A 24308-nucleotide genomic window follows, 5' to 3' on the forward strand; every position below is an offset into this window, starting at 1 on the left:
TCATGGGTTTCATCTTCAAGTGGCGGAATGCTCGCAGCACTACCACCAATTCCACTTTTTTTAAAAAAAAGTAAATGTTAGTAATTTCTATGCTTATAACATCAATCCTCTCCCAATTCAGGTATTTAAAAAAAAAACTATGAGAAACCTCTCCCAAAATATGTACCTACATCCGCCACTGCGAGTAACTTTTGACTCAAATTGGTTTGTGTGTGCGCTGTCAGTACGAAGAGTTGCTTGAAAAGGCATTGCAACATTTGATGCCTTTCTCTAACCTTTACTTATGCAAGCAGGCCTTTTCTGTTATTTGCAGTATTAACACTTTAAAGCGAAATTGTCTTAATGTGGAATCTGACCTAAGATTGGTGGTGACAAAAATTATTTCACATTTCAATGAATTACGGAAAATACACAATGAATTTCATTTCTCACATTAGTGACCCCACAGATTTGATAACGTTGTTTATCAAGTGAATTCCCCCTTTTTTTTAAAAAAATGATTTTTAGTCTTGAAAGTTACTGAATTTTCAATTAAACTTTCCTTCACTACGAAAAAAACCATGTATCTTTAGAATAAATTACTTATTGCATTATTTTCCTTGATCTTTTTCTTGTCAGTAATAATTCTAATTAGTATATTTTTAATAGCATGTGAAATTTCAAATTAGCATTGTAAGGGGATCAGCAGATCACTTCCCGAATGAACAGGGAGTCCGCGTTATCGGAAAGTTTGAGATTCTGGGCTAGTGCATAGATCAACATGAAAGATCGATCCTCACAGTGTATTCCATTACCCAACATAATCTCACGTCCAGAAAATACAAGGAGAACGAGACCCGTACTTTTTATTATTTTCTTTCGGATGAAGAAAACAAATATAATGAGATTTCTTGCTGTTATATATAAAAACTGTATATATATAAAGTTTATTGTTATATACAAAAACTGTATTGTTACATGTTAGAGAGTATATTTTTTATATATGAACTCCCTTCTTATGCACTATGAGATGCAGAAAAAGATGAAAGGTGTAAATTCGATTTTTTTGTTTGTTTGTTTGTTAAGAAAGCACGTAACGTAAATACATGCAATGAAGCAATAACGGTGGGCCTCAGTGTTGTATCTATGAAGAAAAGAGCTGTTACAGTGTATCCATTTGTTTTCAAAGTAGTAATTTAGATACTATGGGCCTTATGCTGAGTCGTTCTGACGCATGATTAGTATCATACTAAAGAGTTCGACTAACATATGTTTCCTGCAATACTCAGGCTTTTAGTATGACACTAATCATACGTCAAAATGACTCTGCATAAGGCGGTATATGTCTAAGCTATGTAAACACAAAATAGTCTATAAGCTATTGCCTATATGCTTAGCATAAGCGTCTTCGGCGCAGGAGACCCGAATTTGACTCCCGGTGGGAGCTCATATGGTTTTGATTCCATTTAAGCCGTAGATTAACGCCTCCTTAAAAAAACTATGAGAAACCTCTCCCAGAATATGTACAGTCCGCGGCATAAAATTTGTTACAAAAATTCTAAGTCCAAATTAATAACAAACTCTTGCCCAGTTTTCTTATGCACTCCCGCAATACATGTATCAATAGATTAGTTGCTTCTAGTATTTATTCCAAATCCTCCCCGTCCTCAACCTCTCCTTGTCTAAAGCAGTATGTGTGACGTAGTACACACTTTCCATTCAGTTGAAAAAGAAACAAATATCGCCCGGCAGATCCGTCATCTTGGTACTACTGTTCGTGTTTTGTGCTTTGCAGATGATATTGTCGTGTATACTACAGCCTCCTCTCCTTCCATAGCCTCAAACCTTCTTACTAGGGCTCTCACATCCTTCGCCCTCTGGTGTGATAAATATAATTTTTCAGTTAATTGGACTAAAACTCATCTTGTGGAATTTACCCGGAAACGTTCTACTTCCCCTCTCCAATTAGTCATCCGTGGAATTTCTATACCTCAGGTCACATCTGTTAAATATTTGGGCATGTACTTGGATTCCTCTTTACGTTGGACTCCTCATTTTCGATACCTACAAACTTAAACTGACCGTTATACTCATCTTCTACGAATGATCAGTAATTCCCGTTGGAGTGTTGACATTCGTCACCTTCTTACCCTATTCCGTCAAGTTTACCTCCCTGTGATTACCTATGGCCTTTTCCTCCTTTCCCCGAAACCTGTCAAACGTATTAAAACCATCCAATCCCTCCAATACCGCACCCTTTGTCGTTCCCTCTTACTCCCTCCCATTACTGCCGCCACAGCACTCTTTACGGAAGCACGTGTTCCTCCCCTCATAATATATGTTAAATTCCTCAGTGATACCTTCTGTCTTTCTCGCTTCCTCAGTACCTCCACTGTTTTTCTACCCAAACTCCAATTTTTGTCATACCTACATACCTCATCTCATCATCGTCCCTATCATTCCTCTCTTCCCTTTATTTATTACAGTTATACCGCTCTTTCCCCTCTCCTTCCCCTACTTTCCCGATCTCGGACTCCTTTGCCTTATTTGTATGACTATTTTCTTTCACCTTTAGATCTTAATATCGAACTTCCCCCTTACCCTCCCTCTTCGATTGGTCTCCGATACCCTAGCATTTATGTTTCTTTTTTCCATTCCTGGCTTTCGCACTTCCCCTCCAACACCCACTATTTATATACAGATGGCTCTAAATCACGTGACTGTGTCGGTTCGGGTTTCTACGATTCTTTTCTCAATCAACATTTCAGTTACAAATTGCCCCCTTCTACTACTATCTTTCAAGCCGAAGCTTACTCTGTAGCTGCTGCCCTCCGCCACTCTCTGCACAATTCTTATGCTTATAGTATGTCTCGTTACTGATTCCAAATCCCTTCTTTTTGCATTGGAATCATACCCTTGGACTTCTACTACTGACCGTCTTATTTTAGAGATCAAATCGTTGGTAGCTTTACGTACCACTCATGGCTATTCTACTTTCTGTTTACTAGTGAGAAGTCACGTGGGTGTCGTGGGCAATGAATCAGCGGACCGCGCTGCACGTGTTGGAAGTTTGTTTGGTCACCCGATTTCTCTCAAACTCACCCCCTCCTCTTACCGCTCCCATTCCCTCTCTCGCCATATACAGCGTGGCAACATTACAACTCCCAAAGTCCTACAGCTACTTGGTATTGGCATCACCCGTCTTCCCTCACCACCCCTCCTTGGTTTCTTTCCACCTCCTTCTCCACTTTTCAAATCCGTACCTTACTCCAACTCCGTCTTTATGTCGCACCTACTCCCGTTCGCCTCTATCGCCTACGTCAACGTCCCTCACCCCGCTGTGACTGTGGGGTGGACCTTGGTACAGGTAATCATTTTTTTTTTCATGTTCTCGTTGCTCCCTCTATCGTTCCCAGTACTGCTCTCTCTTGTATGCAACTTATGGTTTGGAACCTTTCGATTTGGATTCCATTCTATTTACGGCGCCGATTTCTCTTCTCAATTTTTTTCTCTTTTACATCTCTGCCAATCGCATGTTTTCCTGTAGTTCATGGTGCTCTCCCTTGACAACCGCTTATCTTTTAACTTTTGAGAGTTTACCTCTCTGACCTCTTTGACTACATCTGTAAATTGCCACAAGGTCTTCCTCAAGACGGAGGCAACTCTGTGTGCCACATTTGGCGCAGTGTGAAGTGAAGAAATGAAAAAGAAACAGGAATCAAGTTTACAACGTTATAGCTTTAAAACAGTCTTTTCCATTCGTTTTTTCTGAAATAATTTTAAGAGACTAAATTAAAGGAAAGTCACACAATCTTCCCAGAGCTTCATAAACATCTTTAGTTTAATTCTTTTGTTTCTATAAAGATTGCAAGCTAGTAAGATGCTCCCTAAGAAGTCTATGGAAATTGCCAAGAGCTGTAACGGACAGAAACAAGTTTTATTCAATGATTCATTTAATTTCTTTTCAGTAAGTGCAAGCAAATGTCTCAAGGACGTCATTTGAGCAGGACAGGAGGGTGTAATTCCCCCTCTCTTGAGCTTCATAAATACGTATTTTTTGATCAAATGTATAGTAATTCACTAATAAATAGTGAAAATCTTATGTCGCCGGAGAATCTCTTCCTTCCACCCCCCCCCCGAATAAAGTCTAAAAGACACTGGTTTTAACAACAAATCTATATATGTTAGTTAAACCTATAGAGCTACGATAGCACATTGCTGAAGAGCTTACATTTGGTTTCAAGAGTCGAAGGTTTGATCTCAAGCCATATGACTTCCTGGGTGACATTGAGAGAGAGAGAGAGAGAGGGAGAGAGATTCAAGTATGGAGACAGAGAGGGATGATTTCTATACACAGATTTAGAATTGGGGAAAAAATGATCGGACAGCTTTCGTATTATGACGAAAATTCTGATTTTGTGAAAGATAAGAAGGGAAGTTTTCGAACTGCGAGGATCGCATTAGGCAGTTGTCAAATTAATGTGGAGAACTCTTTTTAGAGCATCAGATGATTAAGAAAGGAGAGAAAGGTCCTAAGAACTGAGGAATTAAGATTTTTAAAAATCTGGTTTCGGCGAAGGGTTTCGAACCACAAACCTTGTGGTCACCGAACCATGACTTTATCCATTCTGCTACGGAGGATTCTACTACTCGTTCACATACGTTTTCCTTAGCTGCGTTGAAAGCTACCTTAAGGGGATATTCCAAAAGTTGACTCGGTAGATGCGCCGTTCAGTTAGGACGTAAAGTTCTTGTAACTTAGTTACAATGTGCAAAATGAACTTCCTCTTCTTCAGGACACTTTTTAAAGCTTTAAAATTTGTTACTTTTGTTTTAATTAAGTGACATTTGATAGAACCATCTGATAAAGTAGTACCAAACCCTGTGCGTCATTGTGTGTTAGGTGAATGGTTAATGTAAGTTACTTTTACTTGGATGGTCCGAGCTTCCAATCAAGACCATTCTTATTGATTATTTGATTTGAGCTACGCTCATACTGTATATTCCACAAGTTCAAGTTTGAAGTAATGTAGTCACAGGTAGTTTAATTCGAAATAATTTTCCAATATTATATTTGTTACTAAATTTACATGGCACTCCTCACTTGTATGTAGCCCTGCATAAATGCAAAATTGTTTTAAAAGTATATTTTACTTTCAAGTATTATGGATTTTTTAAAATTGTCCTTCAAATTTATTTTCTAATTATTTTCTATTTCTTAATTATAACATAAATTCTATTGATATTGTATTCTATGTTACACGTTTATTTTTTACATTTTATGTCTTACCTTTGAAGAAGAGCTTTTGACAATTCAGAGCAGCAGGGACATACACAGGATGCAGGCCTTTGCAATTGAGAGCTTTTGTTCCCACGAAATCACTACGTTTTTGTTTGTATATATACCTAATTTTAGAGATCGTGATAGCAGGAGCGGATCCAGGGGAGTGTTTGGGGTGTTCGCATCCCCCAGAATACGGAACTTTTTATATTTTTATTTTAAAAATAAAACATATTCTAAGTAAGTTTCATCGTTGTATTATAAACGTAAATTAAAACCTAAAGTAGATAGGCCTTACTTTCTTAAGAAAGTTAATTCTACAGAAGAGTTCTTTCTCATTTTCTATTTTTTTCTTTTGTTTCTTTTCTTTTCTTTCTTTCTTTCTTTTTTCTTTTCTTGTTTTTCAATCCACTGTTACCTAGAATTGACTTCGAACGACCGCCCCTCCTAAACAATAATCCTGGATCCGCCCCTGGATGATAGACATTTTAGTAAAATATGCCCTCAATCGCTAAAATAAATTCCTTTCAAGCTTTCGATCGCTGAAATAAATTTCTGTCTACGGCCCTGCAAAACAGTGAGGATTTTAGGGAGTGATCAGTTAGTAATGCCTCCCAGGAGCAACGACACTTCCCCAAAAGTCATATCTCCGATAATTTAGAATGTGATTTGTGCATTATCACTTTTCACTCTCAGTGTCTTGAAACGCACAAAAAAGGAACTGTTCTGAAGTATTTACTGGTTCTCCCTATGACCCCATTTCAATATGACCAACCTTGGACATATACACATCTGAAATATCACCTTTTATGTAAGTGATCCCGAAAACTATCCATTCGACACAAATATAGGATATTTTCGATTCTTTATTCCTGTCACCCTCCCATTGTCAACTCGAAGCCAACCAAGGCTTATTTTGGACTTACGCAGCATCCACAGTGTCACTTTTCATCTTTGCATATGAATTCGACACTAATTTCGTTCGTATTTGACTACTTTTACATCTCACCTTCACCTCTTGGTAGGGATTTTTTCAGTATCTCGCCCCCACAAGTATGGACAAAATTTCAACCAACTAAGTATAATTATAAATTATCAACTGAAACACAACAGTATGGGTGATCTTTTTCGCAGAGGAATTCGTTAACTGCTGTTTCAATACCAATGTATTGGCTTTTTTTGCTGTCCATGCTGAAGATTGCCAAAGGGCTAAACATCATCTGCACTATTGTGCAATGAATATAGGTTTTAGTGGTTTAATTTACTGAATACTCGCTTAAATGTTGATCTCGACACAGGAAAAGTGATATACAGTTATAAAAGAAAAATGAAATGAAATATCTAATTTTTAGGTCTCACGATTATGCCGACTATGCTAATGGAGAGAGTAATGGTGAGAAATAAATGAAATCGTTTAATGAAAAAAGTGGGAGGAAACGGGAGAAACCCGAGGACACTCATGCACACGGTGTTTGTCCATAATAAAGTTCATTCGGCGTGAGCTGGGATCGAACCAAGGACCCCATGCACCATAGGTAAGGTTATAAAAGAATAGGCGTCTAAACAAATGCGGAATACTACTATCAATGAGAGTTATATAAGATTAGATTTTTAGTTATTTCATTCTAAGTTAAAATTTCAATCAATCTTGTACTTCATTACTGTTCGAAAACTTAAAGTTGTTGCTGCAGGGACGTGTTAAATCTTTTCAGTAGACTTCGTAGTAACCTGCACAGCTTCTTTTTCATGTAAGGCTAAAGTAGTCGCATTTTAGACATCGAAGAAAAATAGTGGAATTACGAATTTTCAATGGTCCCCGTTTTACTCTGGGCTCCCTCAACGCACTGCCGTTAGTTACGTCACTGTTCAGGATGTATGATGCAGCTTCTGCTTTTAGGAATACTTTCTAAAGCAGTACGACTTTTTTAACATGTGTGTGAATTAAGTTGTATTTGTTAGAAGTGTCGGTTAAAGGAAACTAATTATCCTACACTCAAACACAAATAATCTCTTTCGAAACTCTAATGAAAAACGAAACGAATCGTCCTAAACATGTTACGTTTTTGAAGAGAAAAAGAGCAAAGCAGTAGTTGCACATACGCTTAATAGTGTTTCTTGGATAAAAATTTATAACTTACAAAAGTCATATTCAAGTCATGGTTTGATAGATGAAGGGTTAGTAAAAGTAATTCTTACGCTAGTGGTCGTGGGTTCGAATATCTGCTCTTTCTTGTTACTTTTTTCTCTTAGCTACACTTAGTTTGTGCATTCCAAACCTCGAAGTTTGGTTTGGATTATTTATGAAAGCAGGTAGAGAATTAATTATAGTCGAAATAAGTTTCAAATATGAGATTATAATTACATATTTTCTCTTTAACTTATTACGTATCAATTTTTATATCAAATTTTCCAGTCTTTATTTAATTCATCTTCCGGTGTAATACAATGAACATTTGCAAAGCGACGTCAGTCGGACGAAAGTACTATATTCCATTCTTACTGTATTATACCTAGATATTTGTTCATATATTTATAAATTGTTTACTAAGTAAAAACTTATGGCGGTCCACATTATGTATCATATAATAGACCGTACGAAGGCGGACATAGCTGAAGGCGTATTGCCAATATCCCTGGTGATAAAAAGTAGGGGTCTGCTTTACTAGATTCGAACCACTGTTACAGGTGGTTTTGGTTTACATAGCAAGCATAATACCACTTTTTTAATAGTATTTATTGAGCACTTACATAATAGTTACAATAATAACAATTAGATAAATGCAACTAGTAACAAGAAATACAAAAAATAAACATACCAGTAGTTAAAGCAAAAAAATAATAGATCGCCTTATAATACTGAGCATGACGTTGGGGAACATGTATACTCAAAAGAGAATAAGATAACCAAGAAATGTATAAATCCTGGGAGAAATCCGTGGAAAGATGAAGAAAGAAATCAGCCGTTATAATTGTCAACCACACAACAAAATTATGTTTAGTGCCCAGAATTCCCCAGTGGTATTTTGAAAAGTTTCTTTTCGCCTATTTGGTCTTAATAGTACTCTAAAATAGACATTAGAATATTTTTGAAAAATATTTATTTTTTCTTGTTTTTTAGACCGGCAACTTAAGTTGCCAAATGGCACATACATATTCAAAAAAGGGAACATTTTGGAAAGTTACAATTTTGAGGGAGAAAATACACTGCGAAAACATAACTATTAAAATCGAGCTAATCCTTCCTTTACAGACCTTCAATCTTTCCTTCTGGAGTCTTTGAAATCAATCCAGTTGAGTCTTTCTCCTCAAAACACATTGTAGCCAAAAACAATGCTAATCTTACGTCAATATATCATAGAAAGAAAATGCAACGATGCTATGACGAAACAGACCCCAAAGTAACTTCATGGTTAAAACCTGCAACGTCAATCCATGAATTTCTGCGCTATAACGAAAAATTGCCGTGGCAACTTAAGTTGCCAAGGGGCAGTAATGGGTTAACTGGAGGGAAGAAAACAAAATCGGGGCGCAAAATCATACTGTCACAAGTTATATAGTCGGTACTAGTGCGAAGGATTCTGGCAAGAATCTGAGTATATTTTTGCCAAAGAGGGTATATCCTAGTACAGGTATGAAGACGATGTCAGAGGGTATCAGTTTGTCCACAAATATGACAGAGGGAATCAGGAGAGATGCCCAGGGTATAAGCTCGTGCATTTGTTAAAAATAAGTTATGCACCAATAAATACCAAAGCGAACGTAAGGGGGAAGATAAAACTGGGAACCAATGTTACGCCAAATTTGAGGCCAGTTATTATTAGGAAATTTACGTACTATAAGCAGGACGCAAGAGGGCGTAGCATAATATTGATTTAATTGTGAAACTGTCAAATCTTCAAGCCAAGCCCGTGCGATAAGGCCATATGCAATATCGAGAACTACCGTTAGGATAGGTCTGTGACCATCCATGAACGGAGACAGGAGCAGTAAGCGTCACGTGACTCAGGCAGGGCATGATGTATTGTGACGAAAAGGAATTGCTAAAAACACAAAGCAGTTTACAGGTTCTATGAAGAAAAAGACAACTGGCCTGTAAAGCAATGTCCTTGATACCAAGGCCTCCAACAGAAGGTCGACTCCAAACTACCTGGCGATTTACCCAAAGAGTACGTTGATACCAAAGAAAATATAACACATGTTTGTTTACTTTGTTAAGAATAGCAACCGAGGGCGGGAAAAGTTGCATAATAAAATATAAAAGACTAAGAGCATAAACCTGAATAAAAGTGGCACGTTAAAAAGGGTAAGATTTCTTGTTTTATGTATAGAATAAAGTAAACAACTTAGAAACAACAAGATTATAATTTACCGAGATGGTATGTGTAACGGATGGATACCAGGTAATACCAAGAATTTTATGACAAGAAACAGATGTGAAGCGGGAAACAAAAGTCGTATGTGCTTGGTCGGAAAGGCATAACAATTTGGTTTTCTCAACATTGAGGGTCGCACCTGAGGCGTGACTAAATAATTGCAAATTATATTGAATCGTATCAAGGTCACTTTGAGAATGAAAAAAGAAGTTAAAATCATCAACGTACGCTTGTAGTGTAAAAACCGCCTTTTTAAGAAAAATGCCATCAATTTGACGATAAATTTTCCTAATAAAAGGCATAACTGCAATGCTGTGCAAAAGGGTGGATAAAGGACACCCTTGGATTAGACCACGTTCAAGCCAAAATGAAGAAGTAAGCGCTCCATTAAGTTTCAATTGAGCCGTACGATCTCGATAAAGAGCACGGAGCATATTAAAATAACAGGTGCCCAAATGTAATGCTTCCAAAACACGAAAAAGATAGTCATGATCAATTTTATCAAAGGCCTGGGAAAAGTCTATATTTAATATTTAATATTGAGTAGGATAACGTTCAAAAAATGCGATGGTGTCACGAATATTTGCTAGTGCCAAATATAGGGGGTGTTGGACATCATGACCAAATTGGGCAAAATGTAAAATATTTGGGAGGAAATTACGTAAACGAAAGGCCAGAACCTTGGTTAAAAGTTTATAATCACAGCAAGTAAGACTTATAGGCCGGTACTGAGTGACACAAGGAGACTGCGACTGCTTCGGAAGTAAAACTATAATACTAAGAGTAAGAGAGGTCCCTAAACGTAAGTTAACAAGAAAATCATTTAAAAGTTCGGTAAAAAAAGGAATAAAAATATCCGCAAAAGTTTGATAAAATTCATAAGGAAATCCTGGAATGTTTTGGCGTGGTCATTATAACATGCTTGATTTCATTTTCATTAAAAGGGATATTCAATACATCTTGAGCTGCAGTTTCTAAGGGAGTCAACTCAGAAAACAAATCATCAGGATGTCGGCTATAAAGACGGGTATAATAACGTGTAAAACAAGGAGCAACATTAGTTCCCAACCATAAACGACCCTCCTCATCTTGAATCTTACCGATTAGCCGTTGTTTGCCCCGACGTCTTTCAGCAGTTACTTGAACCAGACCGGGAAATTCAGTGGGCTGACTCGAAATAAGTTTACTCCTCACACTAATACCGGATAACTTGGTACGATGTAATGATAAAAGAAAAGCTTTCTCCTGTTTAATTTGTGATAAAACAGGATCCCCTTGTTGATATGCAAGATGGTACTCATGCAAAAGTCGGTAATAATAATTATACTGCTCATGAAAGGTTTTACTTCGCTCACAACAATAGTCTCGACAGAGACGTCTAAGGCTAGGTTTACCCCGAGAGTCCCACCGCTGCATAATGTTACGCTTACGTAAAAATTGCTTACTTCCCTTTTTGTCGGAGAAGTGCTTGAAAGGGTGGATCAGACAAAATACTAGTATTAAGGTGCCAAAAAAAGATATTGTACATATTGTGTGACAGGTAAATTAACAGTTAAAATAACAGAATGATGATCAGAAAAACACACTGGGACCAATTCTATGCTCTGAACATAAGGAATCAAGGATGCAGAAATGAAAAAAGCATCGATGCGAGATGCTCCTTGAGAATGAACATACGTGTAACCCGGGTCGTGAGGGTGAAAATGACGCCAAACATCCACGAGAGCAAATTGAGTAAAAACATGAAACAAATTTGTGGAATGGGCACGGTTCTGTAACGAATCTTGAGAACCAGGAACTTCATTGTGATCGCCTCCCCAAATAATAGATCGAGTACCAGCATGCAATGCAGTAGCAACGTCATCACTGAAAAAATATTACGTTGAATACGGTTTTGCGAGCCAGATGGACTATAGTAATTACAAAGTTGTATAGTTTCCAAATTGCCAGTAATAATGCGGCCATCAGGATAATTATAAACCTGATCGAGTTTTAAATCACTGCGATAAATAATTGCAGTACCTGTACCTGCTACAGTTTCATTACTAAGAAAAGTATAATTATATAAACCGTGTAAATCAGTAATTTTAACTTCTTGGGCAAACAAAATATCAATCATTCTTGTATTAATAAAGGCAGCAACTGCATCTTGTTTCGGAGCGGAAGAAAGTCCGTTAAAGTTTATAGTACGAATCCTAACACCATACATAATATGGAAAATAGAAAAGTAAAAATGAAAAACACAGGGGAGTAATATACAAAATGCAAAGCCTATGAACGAAGCAAAAAAATTACCACACCGTAAAAATTTAAACCCCCAAAAAATTAACCAAAAATTAAGATGGCGTTTCAGCATTTTGGTTGGACGAAAAGGAATGTTCATTGGACACAGAGGGCACCTGTGGTTGCGAAAGTTGTTTAGATCTCGTGCGGAGAGCAATACTAGGTTCATCAGACAGAGAGGAATCCAGCACTTTTTGAATTTTAGGAGCTTTACTATCAAGGAGAGGGCGTTTCTTTTTCTTCGAAGTATCCAAAGGTACCATTTAAACATTCATCACACTAGGCAAATTTGCGGTGGGAACAACAGAAACACTAGGAAAGGTAAGAAGTTCCGGACTAGATACTGCAGCTTGTTGTTCATGTACTGAGTGGTCACTTGAAACATTCACTAAGGGCGTTGAAAGAGAAGAGTCCACTACTAACGACATCGCAGCAGCAGCCTCTGAAGTATCATCCCAACTTACCTGATTAAATCCAGATGAAATAGAAGGTGGTGTCACACCTGTGTTGGAAACATCATCAGACGAAATAGTTACAGAAGATTTCTCTAAAGAAGGAGCTCCAGGGGTACTAAGAGAGGGATGGTTATTCTCCACATCACCATCAGCACTAGTATTCTTGACTAGGGAAGAAGTAGAAAGTACAGGAAAAACACTGAAGTTAGTAACATCTGGAACATCTTTAATTGCACTTGAGGCGGAGCCAATTGAATTTGACTCGGGAGGTAGTCGAGAACCGCCAGAAACCGGAACAGTCACAGGAGCACGTTTAGGCAGTCCTTTATCACATTGCGAAATCAAATGCTGATCACTATCACATCGCGCACAAGTTTTAATTTGTCCAGGATATGTCACCCACAAACGAAGACCATGAACTGTGACATATGACGGAATGTTCTTTTTGAGGACGATCTTAAGTAATTTCCGCCCGGTACGCACAGGGTAAAAATGTCCAGTAGAGTAGAGTTCATCGGTAAGGCTTAGAATTTCCCCATAGGAAAGAAAAACTTGTTTAAGGTGTAAATCGGAAAGTTCCATTGGAACCGCATGAATGCGGACCAATTTAATCAAATATGAAGCCGAATCAATAGGTAGGTTATACGAACCTACCGCATCAGAATACTTAACAGTATGTGTAAATACATTTAAAATGTGTTCACAATCTTCCTGAGTTTTTAATTTAATATATAATAGCTTACTTGGAAAATCCATTTCTATGCTGAGCACAGTTTCCAAGGGCAACCCAAAGGTATCCCTAATCCACTCATGTAAAATAATAGAAGTCGGCACAGTTACGACAATTTGAAAACTGATACGAAGTGTATTGAGGCGAATCGTGTTCATATGGAAAGTAAGTCAGAAAACTGAATCCCAAAAAAACTAAACAAAAAATACCATGTGATAATATTAAGAACAGGTGAAAAATGCAATTGAATTCAGTCAGATAACACACACACAAGACAGAGGAACCGACACACTACACTAGCAATAGTAGCTGTTCGGAAGAAACACCAGTGACCTCGAGCGAACGACGCCGAGAACCAGCTCACTCGGCTACCAGTCACGAACTCTGCTCGGCCACCAAGTCTCGCACGTTCGCCTCTTTATTAATGCAGAACATACTGAGACACTTACATTCACTGGTGTCGCGTAATGTATTTCATAACATTTTGTTACTAAGTAGGTCGAATTAGGTAGCCCTCGAGAGGGCTGATGGTGTTGTGGCGAGCATTTATTAAGAGTGAGTTTAGCCCCCTTGGGACTCGATTACAGCCGTGGCATTGAATCTACCAGGCGAAAGATATAGCGTTGGGTGCAACAGATCCACCACGCATCTTCAACACGCTCCCAAAGATCATTAGATGTTCGTGGAGGATTGTTCGACCAGGTTTCGCGCAATATTCTTGCAACAGAGGCCCACATATTTTCAATAGGGTTCAGATCTGCTTCATGAGGAACCCCGTCAACTATTTCGACATCAGGTTGCCTCTGCAACCATGTCTGAACCACATTTGAATTATGTATTGTCCTGTTGCAAGTATAATATGCCGTCACCTCCATGAGCTTTTATTTCCGGAAGCGTTTTATCCAAATGTTCCACATACTTGTGGGCGTTTAGGCGACCAGGAATCCTGTAGTTTCCTCCGAAATTTGCAGCCTTGCATATCCATGCCCAAAAGTGGACAGTTACATGTCCCATTCGACCAGAACGGGAAACGTATTCAGAGGCATACCTTTTTCCAGGGGGGGCGGTAAACACGCTTCGGCCCGAAGTTTGTACTGGAAAATATTTTTTCGCCTGTGAAAACGACCTCGTCCCACACATGTGCAATATTTAACTGTGCAAACGCCAGGCGGTCAACCATGTGGACTTCTGTTAGTCGCTCTTTAACAGCTGCCCTGTATGATCTCAAACCAAAGGATTTGAGTCTACGACGGACAGTCGTAACATCGCCTGGGAAATTGGTTTCCTCTCGTAACTGTCGGGCAGACATGAAAGGGTGCTCACGGCATTGGGCAATTACACTCTGGTCTTCTTCGGCAGAGGAAACTCTTTGTCGCCCACTTCATCTTTTACGTCTTACATCCCCTGTTTCCTCATATCTCGCGCCTGCCTCGCTATAGTTCATGCCCGCATGCTCAATTAAAGCAATCACGCTGCTTTTAACAGAAGCTTCGTAGTGAGTCATTTTCACACCAGAAGCAAAATGATAGCTTTGCTTAGGTGTTTAAACAGAACGTGCTTCATGTGACGTCACGTAACAAGGCGGAGTTTCCTCTCATTGCTGTAGACGATATCGTACGCCCTCTGTTGGGTGTTTCGTGACGGAAAAAATGCTTTTAAGCAGTTCATGGCGACCGCTTTGAAATCAAATGTAAAGTATGAGAATTAAATTTGTCATATCTGTAGTTTGGTGTAGAGACAAAACAAAATTGGAAACCAAAGGTTTAAGAACAACTCAGATTATTAATATAAAACAAGTCAAAGATTATTAACTTGTATTATCATACAAGAAATGCGAGAAGTTTGAAACAGAGAAAAATAACTTAGAAATTTGCAACTGAAGACAAAAAACTAACTTAAACACACTAAAGGGTATGAGTAGAGGGATTAATGGGGACGTCAGCAATGAGGCTATATGTCCCCGTCTCGATTAACGCGAGGGATGGATTTTACCATTTCACTTTGACGGAATAACGTAGAGGATGGAGAGGAGGGGGAAGATACATAACAGCTATAAATATAAAAATAAAAGTGACAATGTTCGGTGATGAATAACTCTTGAACTAACTGACCGTTCTCAATCACATTTTGAACATAGAAAAAATACGAACTGGGGAAGCTTTTTGTTATTTCATTTTGATATTAGAACTTGAATATATGAAAATGAATAAAACTTAAAAACTCTTGAACAATCCGACTGATCCCAATCAATCAAACATTCAATATAGATAAGGTTCGGACCTGGGATGTTTTCATTTTTTGCCTTGACGGCACAATGTTGGGAGGGAAAGGGGGGACTATGTAAAAAAATAGAAATAAAAATGCTGTCTTGGTGACTTCATCACGCTTAAACCACCGAACTGATCTTAATCAAATTATCAACATAGATGAGGTTCGGACCTGGGGTGGTTTTCATCATATCTCTTTGATGGTAGAACGTATGGTAGGAGGAGGGGAGGGAGATATCTATAAAAATGAATAAAACTTAACAACTCTTGAGCCACTTGACCGATCTCGATCTAATTTTCAACATAGACGACGTTCGGGCCTAGAAACTTTTGTTTTAATGTTTTCACTTTGACGGTAGAACATAGGAGAGGATAAGAGAGGGGGAGATCAATATATAAAAATAAATAGAACAACTCTTGAACCATCCAACAGATTTCGATCAAATTTTCAACGTACATTACATTCGGGCCTGGGATAATTTTTGTCATACCGTGCCCCCAACATGGAGAGGGGAGAGGGATACATAAAATCATCGAAAATGATCAATATCAAAGAGTGATTTAGTAATAGTAAAACCATAACATATTACTATTTTTCTTTAATTTAGCCCAGCGAAATCGGGGTGCGACTTAGATTCGAGGAGAAATAATTAAAGATATTAACGTGTTATTGAATTACTTTGCTAATAATAATAATAATAATAATAATAATAATATTAATAATAATAATAATAATAATTATTATTATTAGTAGTAGTAGTAGTAGTATTGAAGATTTGATCATTCAAACATTGAAAGATCAAAATATTCAAATACCTTAAGACAATTAAACGTGTGTCATCGCCGACTAATGATCACCAAAAATTCTAAATTTAAACAAAATATTCACACATGGTTCTGACTTGAGAACCTCCAGATTATTAGCTAGCGCCTCGAGCACAGATCCACGCTCTATATGCTCTAAATGGTATGTTTTAGTATGTTTAAATTAGATTTCCTTGCCTCCAGTTACAAAAGTCTAAGTTAGTATTTTTCGTTCTTTCAAAACTTCTTTCGATTTTTTTTTAATCATATAAGTCAATAATCTTTGGCATAGTTTACATTAATAACGTGGTTGTTCTTAAACCTTTCGTTCGCTATTTGGTTTCTTCTCCACACCAAACTACAGATATGATACGTTTAATTCTCATACTTGTCATTTGGTTTCAAAGCAGTCACCATTATCTGGTAAACCAATTTTGTTCGTTACGATTCATGAGTTTTGTAACAAAACACGTAAAGAAATGAGTTAAATGAAGGCTGCAAAAGTTTATATGAAAGTTGAGAATTGTGAGCTAGTGACAAGCATGTAATAACGCCTCGTGTTTGAAAATAATGTTAGCTACTTTTAATTCACTAACTGGTATTAGATGTAATTCAAGCTAAAGAATTGGAATGAACAAACTCAGTGTAGCTTAAAGAAACAAAACTTAAGAAGAACGGACGAGATTTGAACCCTGGACCACCAGTACAAAAGCCCTGTTCACTAACCTCTCACCTAACAAGCCATCAACTTCTATAAGTTTTAAATTTGCAAGCAAATGATACCATTATACGTTTGTGCAATCAATGTTTTGCTGTTTTCCTCTTCAAGAACGTAACATATTTACGACGATTCGCTTAGTTTTCCATTAGAGCTTCTAGAGAGATGATTTGTGTTTGAGTATAGGGTCTTTTGTTTCCTTTAACCGACAGTTGTAGCAAATACAACTCAATTGAAACAGCTGTAAAAAAAACTAGTACTGTCTTAGAAAGTATTCATAAAAGGAAGAAACTCCATCGTGCACCCTGAACAGTGACGGGAGTGCGTTGAGCCAGGCCAACAGCAAAATAGGGTCCATTGAAGATTCGTAACTCCACTTTGAAGGGTTTTAATTAATTTCACACTTTTTCCTCAATGTCTAAAATGTAACTACTTATCCTTAGATGAAAAGGAAGTTGTGAAGGAGCTATAGACTGTGAAGTCTACCGAAAAGGTTTATCACGTCCTTGCAGCAACTATTTGCAGCAACTAGCAAAAGGGTATAAGAACAACTGACCTAAGTTTTCAGAAACGCTAAAAGACCTTCCCGACGCATATTTGTATTTGTTTCAACACGTGTATAACTGATTAGTTGTAGCAAAAGAACTGACAAACTCTAAGACAAGCAGAAGAATCTTGTATTGTAGCACTGCAATTGGTGAGAAAAGCTTAAAAGTGGAAAAATATTTTTATATACTTATTCCCTTTTTCCAATCAGTGGTTCAATTATGAGCCTATATTTTTGAGGTGTTAATAATAATAATAAGAAAACTTATTAACTGGAATCTTAATTGTGTATATGGAATAATGGAACGTGGGGTTATACAGAGGACTTTAGATTTCTGTTGGCGATCAATTAATCTTTACCCTAGTAGGGAATACTGGTTGGTCCGGATTTCGAACAGTAATGAAGGTCAAGATTGATTGAAATTTCAACTTAGAATGAAAAAAATAAAAATCTACTCTTATACAACTCTCATTGATAGTAGTGTTACGTATTTGTTTAGACGCCTATTCTTTTATAACTTTACCTATAGTGCATGGAGTTGTTGGTTAGATGCCAGCTAGCGCTGAATGAACTTTATTATGGACAAATACCGTGTGCATGAGTTTTCTCGGGTTTCTCCAGTTTCCTCTCACTTTCTTCATTAAACGATTTCATTCGTTTCTCGCCATCACTGTCTCCATTAGCGTAGACGGCATAACGTGGGACGTAAAACTTAAATATTTCGTTTCGTTTTTCTTTTATAACTGTATCTCACTTTTCTGTGACGAGAGCATCATCTAAGCGAGTATTCAGTGATTTAAACCATTATATTCATAGCACAATAGTACAGAATGAAGTTTAGCTCTTTGGCAATCTCCAGCATGCAGAGCAAAAAAGCCAATACATTGATATTGAAATAGTAGTTAACGAATTCCTCTGCGAAAAAGATCACCCGTACTGTTGTGATTCTGTTGATAATTTATAATTATACTTAGTTGGTTGAAATTTCTCCATAGTTGTGGGGGCGAGATACTGAAAAATCCCTACCAAGAGGTGAAGGTGACATGTAAATGTAGTCAATTACGAACGAAATTAGTGTCGAATTTATGTGCAAAGATGAAAAGTGACACTGTGGATGCTGCGTAAGTCCAAAATAAGCCTTGGTTGGCTTCGAGTTGACAATGGGAGGCTGACAGGAATAAAGAATCGAAAATATCCTATATTTGTGTCGAATGGATAGTTTTCGGGATCACTTACATAAAAGGTGATATTTCAAATGTGTATATGTCCAACGTTGGCCATATTGAAATGGGGTCATAGAGAGAACCAGTAAATACTTCAGAACAGTTCCTTTTTGGTGCGTTTCAAGACACTGAGAGTGAAAAGTGATAATGCATAAATCACATTCTGAATTATCGGAGATAGCTATGACTTCTGGGAAAGTGTCGTTGCTCCAGGGAGGCATTCCTAACTGATCACTCCCTAAAATACTCACTGTTTTGTCTATCATCATGTATCTTATGTTTCCAGTGTATTGTTTCTCTGCACTTTTATGCTTTTACGTTGTGTCCTATTTCAGTATTGTTTACTTCAGATTGTACCACTATGATGTTTGTGTTGTCCACGATTGTCTAGTATTTATTATTATAATTTATATACGTGTCCCCTTCAACAAATTTTCTGGTGCTCTGGCTTCTTACTGTGCGGAATGCTATTCCTTCCTTACCTGTTTTATTAAAGATCGTTTTTTTCTTTTTTGTTCTTATCATTCGTATTGCTATTAGTATTATTGTAGACTTTGCGTTGTTTTCATTGTCCCGGAGCATGTGCACGCGTTGGCCGTTGGAAATTAAAACAATGCAAATCTGTAATATCCGGAGACGATGATTTACATGAAAATAAGTGAGCCAGAATTCTTCTTGTTACTTAATAGTAATTGATAACTATATGCAAATACATAGTGGAACGATATCATTAAGGTATAAGTCAAAGTATCTGTAGAAGAACAATGATGGAGGAACAATGGCAGGCCGGATCAATTGTTAGTTTGTGGATTGCGCCTCATATATGATTGAATAATTTCTTTAAATCTATATCTTAATTGTACTCTTAATAATCTTCATTCTAATTTCTCTATATCTAATCTTATAATACAAATATTTATTGGTAATAGCGAGAATATACAAAGGAGTGGAGAATAAAATAGTCAAGAATGAACTAAACAATCAAATTTACGAGATAAAGTTCCTTATAAGGAAGAAATGGTGCGTCCACAGACAATGCATTTATCAACCGCCAAAGGTTCAACTAGTACATATCTCAGCGTCATTATAAAGGCGGAACATGGCTCGTATCTCTTGCAATTACAGCAAATGTTAAAGAGCGTAGACCAAACGGCTGATTTATTTGGAGTGTCGTTCAGAGATGATACTGTAACATATCTAGCGATCCCAATATCCTTGTCGTTTGTAATATGGGAAGAAAATGATGGATCGATAGACGTTTGAGTTGGTGGAGTAACTGGGATGGTTGATTAAGTTGCTCGATAAAAGTTTTACCTTTTCGTAATAGAATATATCCACGACATAGTACGAGTTGTGCGTGCTCTACCTTCGGGCATACACAGGTAAAGACGAAATGCACAATAGTAACAGTTGCCCTTACGGAGATGGAAAATCCTGATGTACTCAGTGCTTCAGGTCGCTGAGTTAAGACCAAGGGAAACAAGTCAAAATACTCGAGATGATATTGTTCTGTAAGGTATTGGCGGAGTACAGGTCGTGGTACTGAAACTAAGTGTTGCGTAGAAGCAGAAGTTGATGATGTACGGTCACGCTCAGAAATGGGATGTGGTCCGAACTCGAGACGGAGACTTCCGCAGGCATCATACCCTTCATAATACGTTTATTTAAAAGAATAATCGGCACGTTCTGAACGCCATAACCGCGGTGGTAAGGACAAAATGGTGAATAGGGTTTGTTCCTCTTCTGCAGTATTGCCCGGCTCGAGCTGGCCGACATTTAAAGTAAAGAAAATGCATGCGACAATGTCTGGCGGTCGGAGAAAATAGAAGCCAGGATGGACAAGGGAAGCCAATGAAGTAAGAATTACCGACAAGTCAGTGAACATGTACTCTCTCTTCCTTTCGATCCTGCACTGGAGAGGTCGTTATAAATGTATTCTGTTTAGTATCCATAATCTGGTAAGAGATAAAAAAAAAAACAAGTTGGAAACCAAGGTGGAAATGTGATTGCTAATGAGAAGTTTAAATAATTATGTTCCTCAGTCAGCTTGTAACACTTAAATAGTGTGGCGTAGAAGACATCCAGCCCCAATACGGTTGACGCTGACGCCGACATCGAAGGTTATGCCTGCCGGGGAGTGAAATTCCGGTTAACACCACGGGTATTAGTGCGATAGTGAGAGTGACAACCATGAAACTTAGAGTGATGTGAAATACTGTATACTAGTCAGTAGAGATAATTTCATTTTGTGTAGTGCTTCATCTTAAGTAGGCACAAGGATAACAGAAAAAATGCACAATTAAGTGGGTGACGCGCTTTAATCATTTTACGGGAAGGACTTCAATAACCCGAGATTTCTCAAATTGGTCTGTAATGAACGGAAAAATTGGTTGTTGCGTTACACCCTGTAACTTCACCGAGCATATTATTGAAAAGCTTAAATATTTTTCTTGTGAAGGCATATTAGGTATGCCGGCTTCTGGACATGAAATGCGAATTGTCAACGCTCGTCGCGTTAAAATGTTAAAATATATTTTCCACAGTGGTTCATAACACTATAAGTACTATATGTAAATGTACAGTCGATGATTTCAATACTGGTATCTTGTCGCCTGACAACCAACCGACTGTATTTGAGCTCCAGTCAATACTGAATTACGGAGAAAAACATCTTATTGTTTTATTTACACTTGTAATAATTATGGAACTTTTATTGACAAACAGTAAATCGATTACCATTGAAATTCAAATGAATTTTTCTTATAGAAATCAAGTGCTTTCCAGCACTAGCTAACGTTGATAGAGTTTTTTAAATGTTATGTGCGGCGTACTCATTATTAAATGTATACAAATAGGGAGTGCGGCGAAAGAAATTAGAAAATTTATTGTTTTTCGATATACCTAAGGACCATCCCAATACTACAGTGCAGATAGCTTGCAATTGAAAAAGAATATCTACACATGAAGGGCCCCAAGGACTAATTGCATGGCAACATGTAGCATGCACATATACAGTACAGTGCAGATAATTTGTCATTGACAAATGATATCTAGAAATATAAGTTGCAAAATCGATTAATTGAATGGTAATATCTAACATATAGCTGTACTCTGCAGTGTAGAAAATTGGTCGTTGACAAAGAATAGCTAGAGATATAAAAGGCCTGATTACTTTCGATAGCTTAGGGCTACATCAACTTCAAATCCTGCTCTGTATTTACTCTTAGTAATATTTACTCTTTTTACGTACGTTACTGTTTCTTTTCTTAAATTATATATTTTGTTCACGATTCTTCAATAGAGGGCCAAGTTTGAGTCTAAACTAGAAGCAATTGAACATTTATCTAATAGCACGAGCAATGTATAAGCTAAGTAACATTTGGCAATTTTCCCCTCCGTTATTCTTACATTATGTAACTATGTACAAGGTGAAGGATGTGCATAAACCACAGAAGGTGAATCGTGACATGAAGCACGTAGAGACAAAAGGTACTCTAGCATGTTTCCAAATTTTGCGCCGTGTACTATTGATAAAGGTGCACTCTTGGAATCGAAACTCCAATCATGACAATTACAACGGAACAGAAAGATGTTCACATACTTCTGGAGATCATTCCTAACAACAAAATTAGACAAAACGTCCAGCCGTATGTTGTACAATTTCGCATCTTATACGATGACAGAAGGGTCAGCTTAGAATTGAAACTCGAATCTTGACGATTAAAACGGGATTGAAAGATGAGCACATCAATGCATGTTTGATCTTATTTTGATCTGAGGTAACCGATATACGACTAACCTCTTGAAGTACGTGAACACCTATTTATTCCCTTCCAAAGGCCAGCATTCGATTTTCGATTCCAACGTGACACTTATGTCACTCTCAAAGGTCGGAATTCCGCAAAATTCATCTTTTGATGTTACGAATCACCTCCCAAAGCATGTGCACATCTTTCTTTTCGGTTGTAATATTGTATCGTATTCGTATCAAAGTTGGCGACCCTATTAGTCGTACATGACACGGATTTCGACGAATGCAAGAAAACTTTTGGGGGTTCTCCTGATTGTACGATTCACATCCTGGAGTTTGTATACAGCCTTCAGGTTCGCCCTGCATGAACAAAAAGTGATAGCATATTGATGATCTTATGCTATACATAAAGGGTAGAACGTATGACATTTTTACATATAGAAGCCTTGTCCGAAAATAAATCGGGTTAGAATATCAACCTTTGTACAATGTTATATATAAACTTTATATATAGGTAGCAAATACTCGCTACTAACCTAAGTTTTAATCGTAGTCACATCTCTGTATAAGACACATGTCCTGTTAATGTGCAATCCTCAAGCTTGGTATATGATAAATATTTCAAAGTATAATTATTGAATTCATACATAACCCTATTCCACACCTATGTGTAGTATAATTGTTATAATAATTAAAAGTGCTTAGCAATTTGTAAACCACGCATTGTTTACGTTCTGTATACTCATTCAATTCTGGTTGTTATTGTACTACGATTTTTGAAAACAAATGCCAAGGAGGCAAATATAAATTACTAGCAGTACCTTATACCATGGTATCATGAAATGTGAATCAATTTCAGGGAGAAATATGATTTGCACTCAGATTAGAAAAAATATGCATGCAATTTAACAGCAGAAATTTATAATTAAACACTTACCAGGAAGAGATCAAGAACTCGAGATAATGGTAATATGTTATCGCGTACCTTGATATGATATAAATATGATTGATATGATTCTTTCTACTTTAATGTGATATTACGATTATTATTCAGTCACTAAGTAACATACCCATTATGTAAACACTTTTGTTTCATCATGTTGTTTATATTTAAAAAGTGCAACAAAAAACACATTGTTAGCCCGCTAGAAAGAAACTATAAGGCAATACTGAAAGCGTACTCTTTTCAATATAAAACAAGAAAGAAAATAAATAGTGAAAGTTACTCTTTACTTTCTACAATAATAATTAGGAAAATAAAACCTAATCTGTGTATGATGTCTTATTAGTCAACTATTTTAGTCAAGAAGTTCAATAATTCTGTGTTACTAGGCTATGGCTTTTCTTATGAAAAGAAAACGTCACAGGTGATAAATAATATATTTACATGTTGCATTTGTTTCTTCAAACTGACTACTACTTAATTGTGGTAAATTGTAAGCCACCGTATGCGCTCAGTAATCTCAGGTCACTTTTGAACCAGCAAGCAAATGAAGGTGTTCTTGATTCAAGCTAAAGCATGTTTTATTCAAAATCTATAAACTGGAAAGAAAAGATTAAGAAGTAGCCGCCGTAACATTATTACTAGTACAAAAATATAAAACCCGTAGCTCTATAGGAAAAATCCTCATAATAAATTAATTCTAAGTAGGACAGTATCCGGACTGGAGTGGTCCTACAGCTTGGGGGTTTGGGTAGGGCTAACAACCTCGTCCTGTAAAAAAAGCACTTGTTCAGAAATATTCACAAAAGCCTCGGACAAGAACTGATAACTTGGCACGGCCTCAGCAAAAGAAAATGTACATGAGCTTTGGAACATGGAATATTATGAGTCTTTATAGGGCAGGCGCGTTAAAACCCTAACGAATGAGTTAGAGAAATACAAATGGACGTAGTA

This window comes from Thermobia domestica, chromosome 4 (assembly GCF_964235325.1).
Source record: "Thermobia domestica chromosome 4, izTheDome1.hap1.1, whole genome shotgun sequence".
In the NCBI taxonomy this organism is placed as follows: domain Eukaryota; kingdom Metazoa; phylum Arthropoda; class Insecta; order Zygentoma; family Lepismatidae; genus Thermobia; species Thermobia domestica.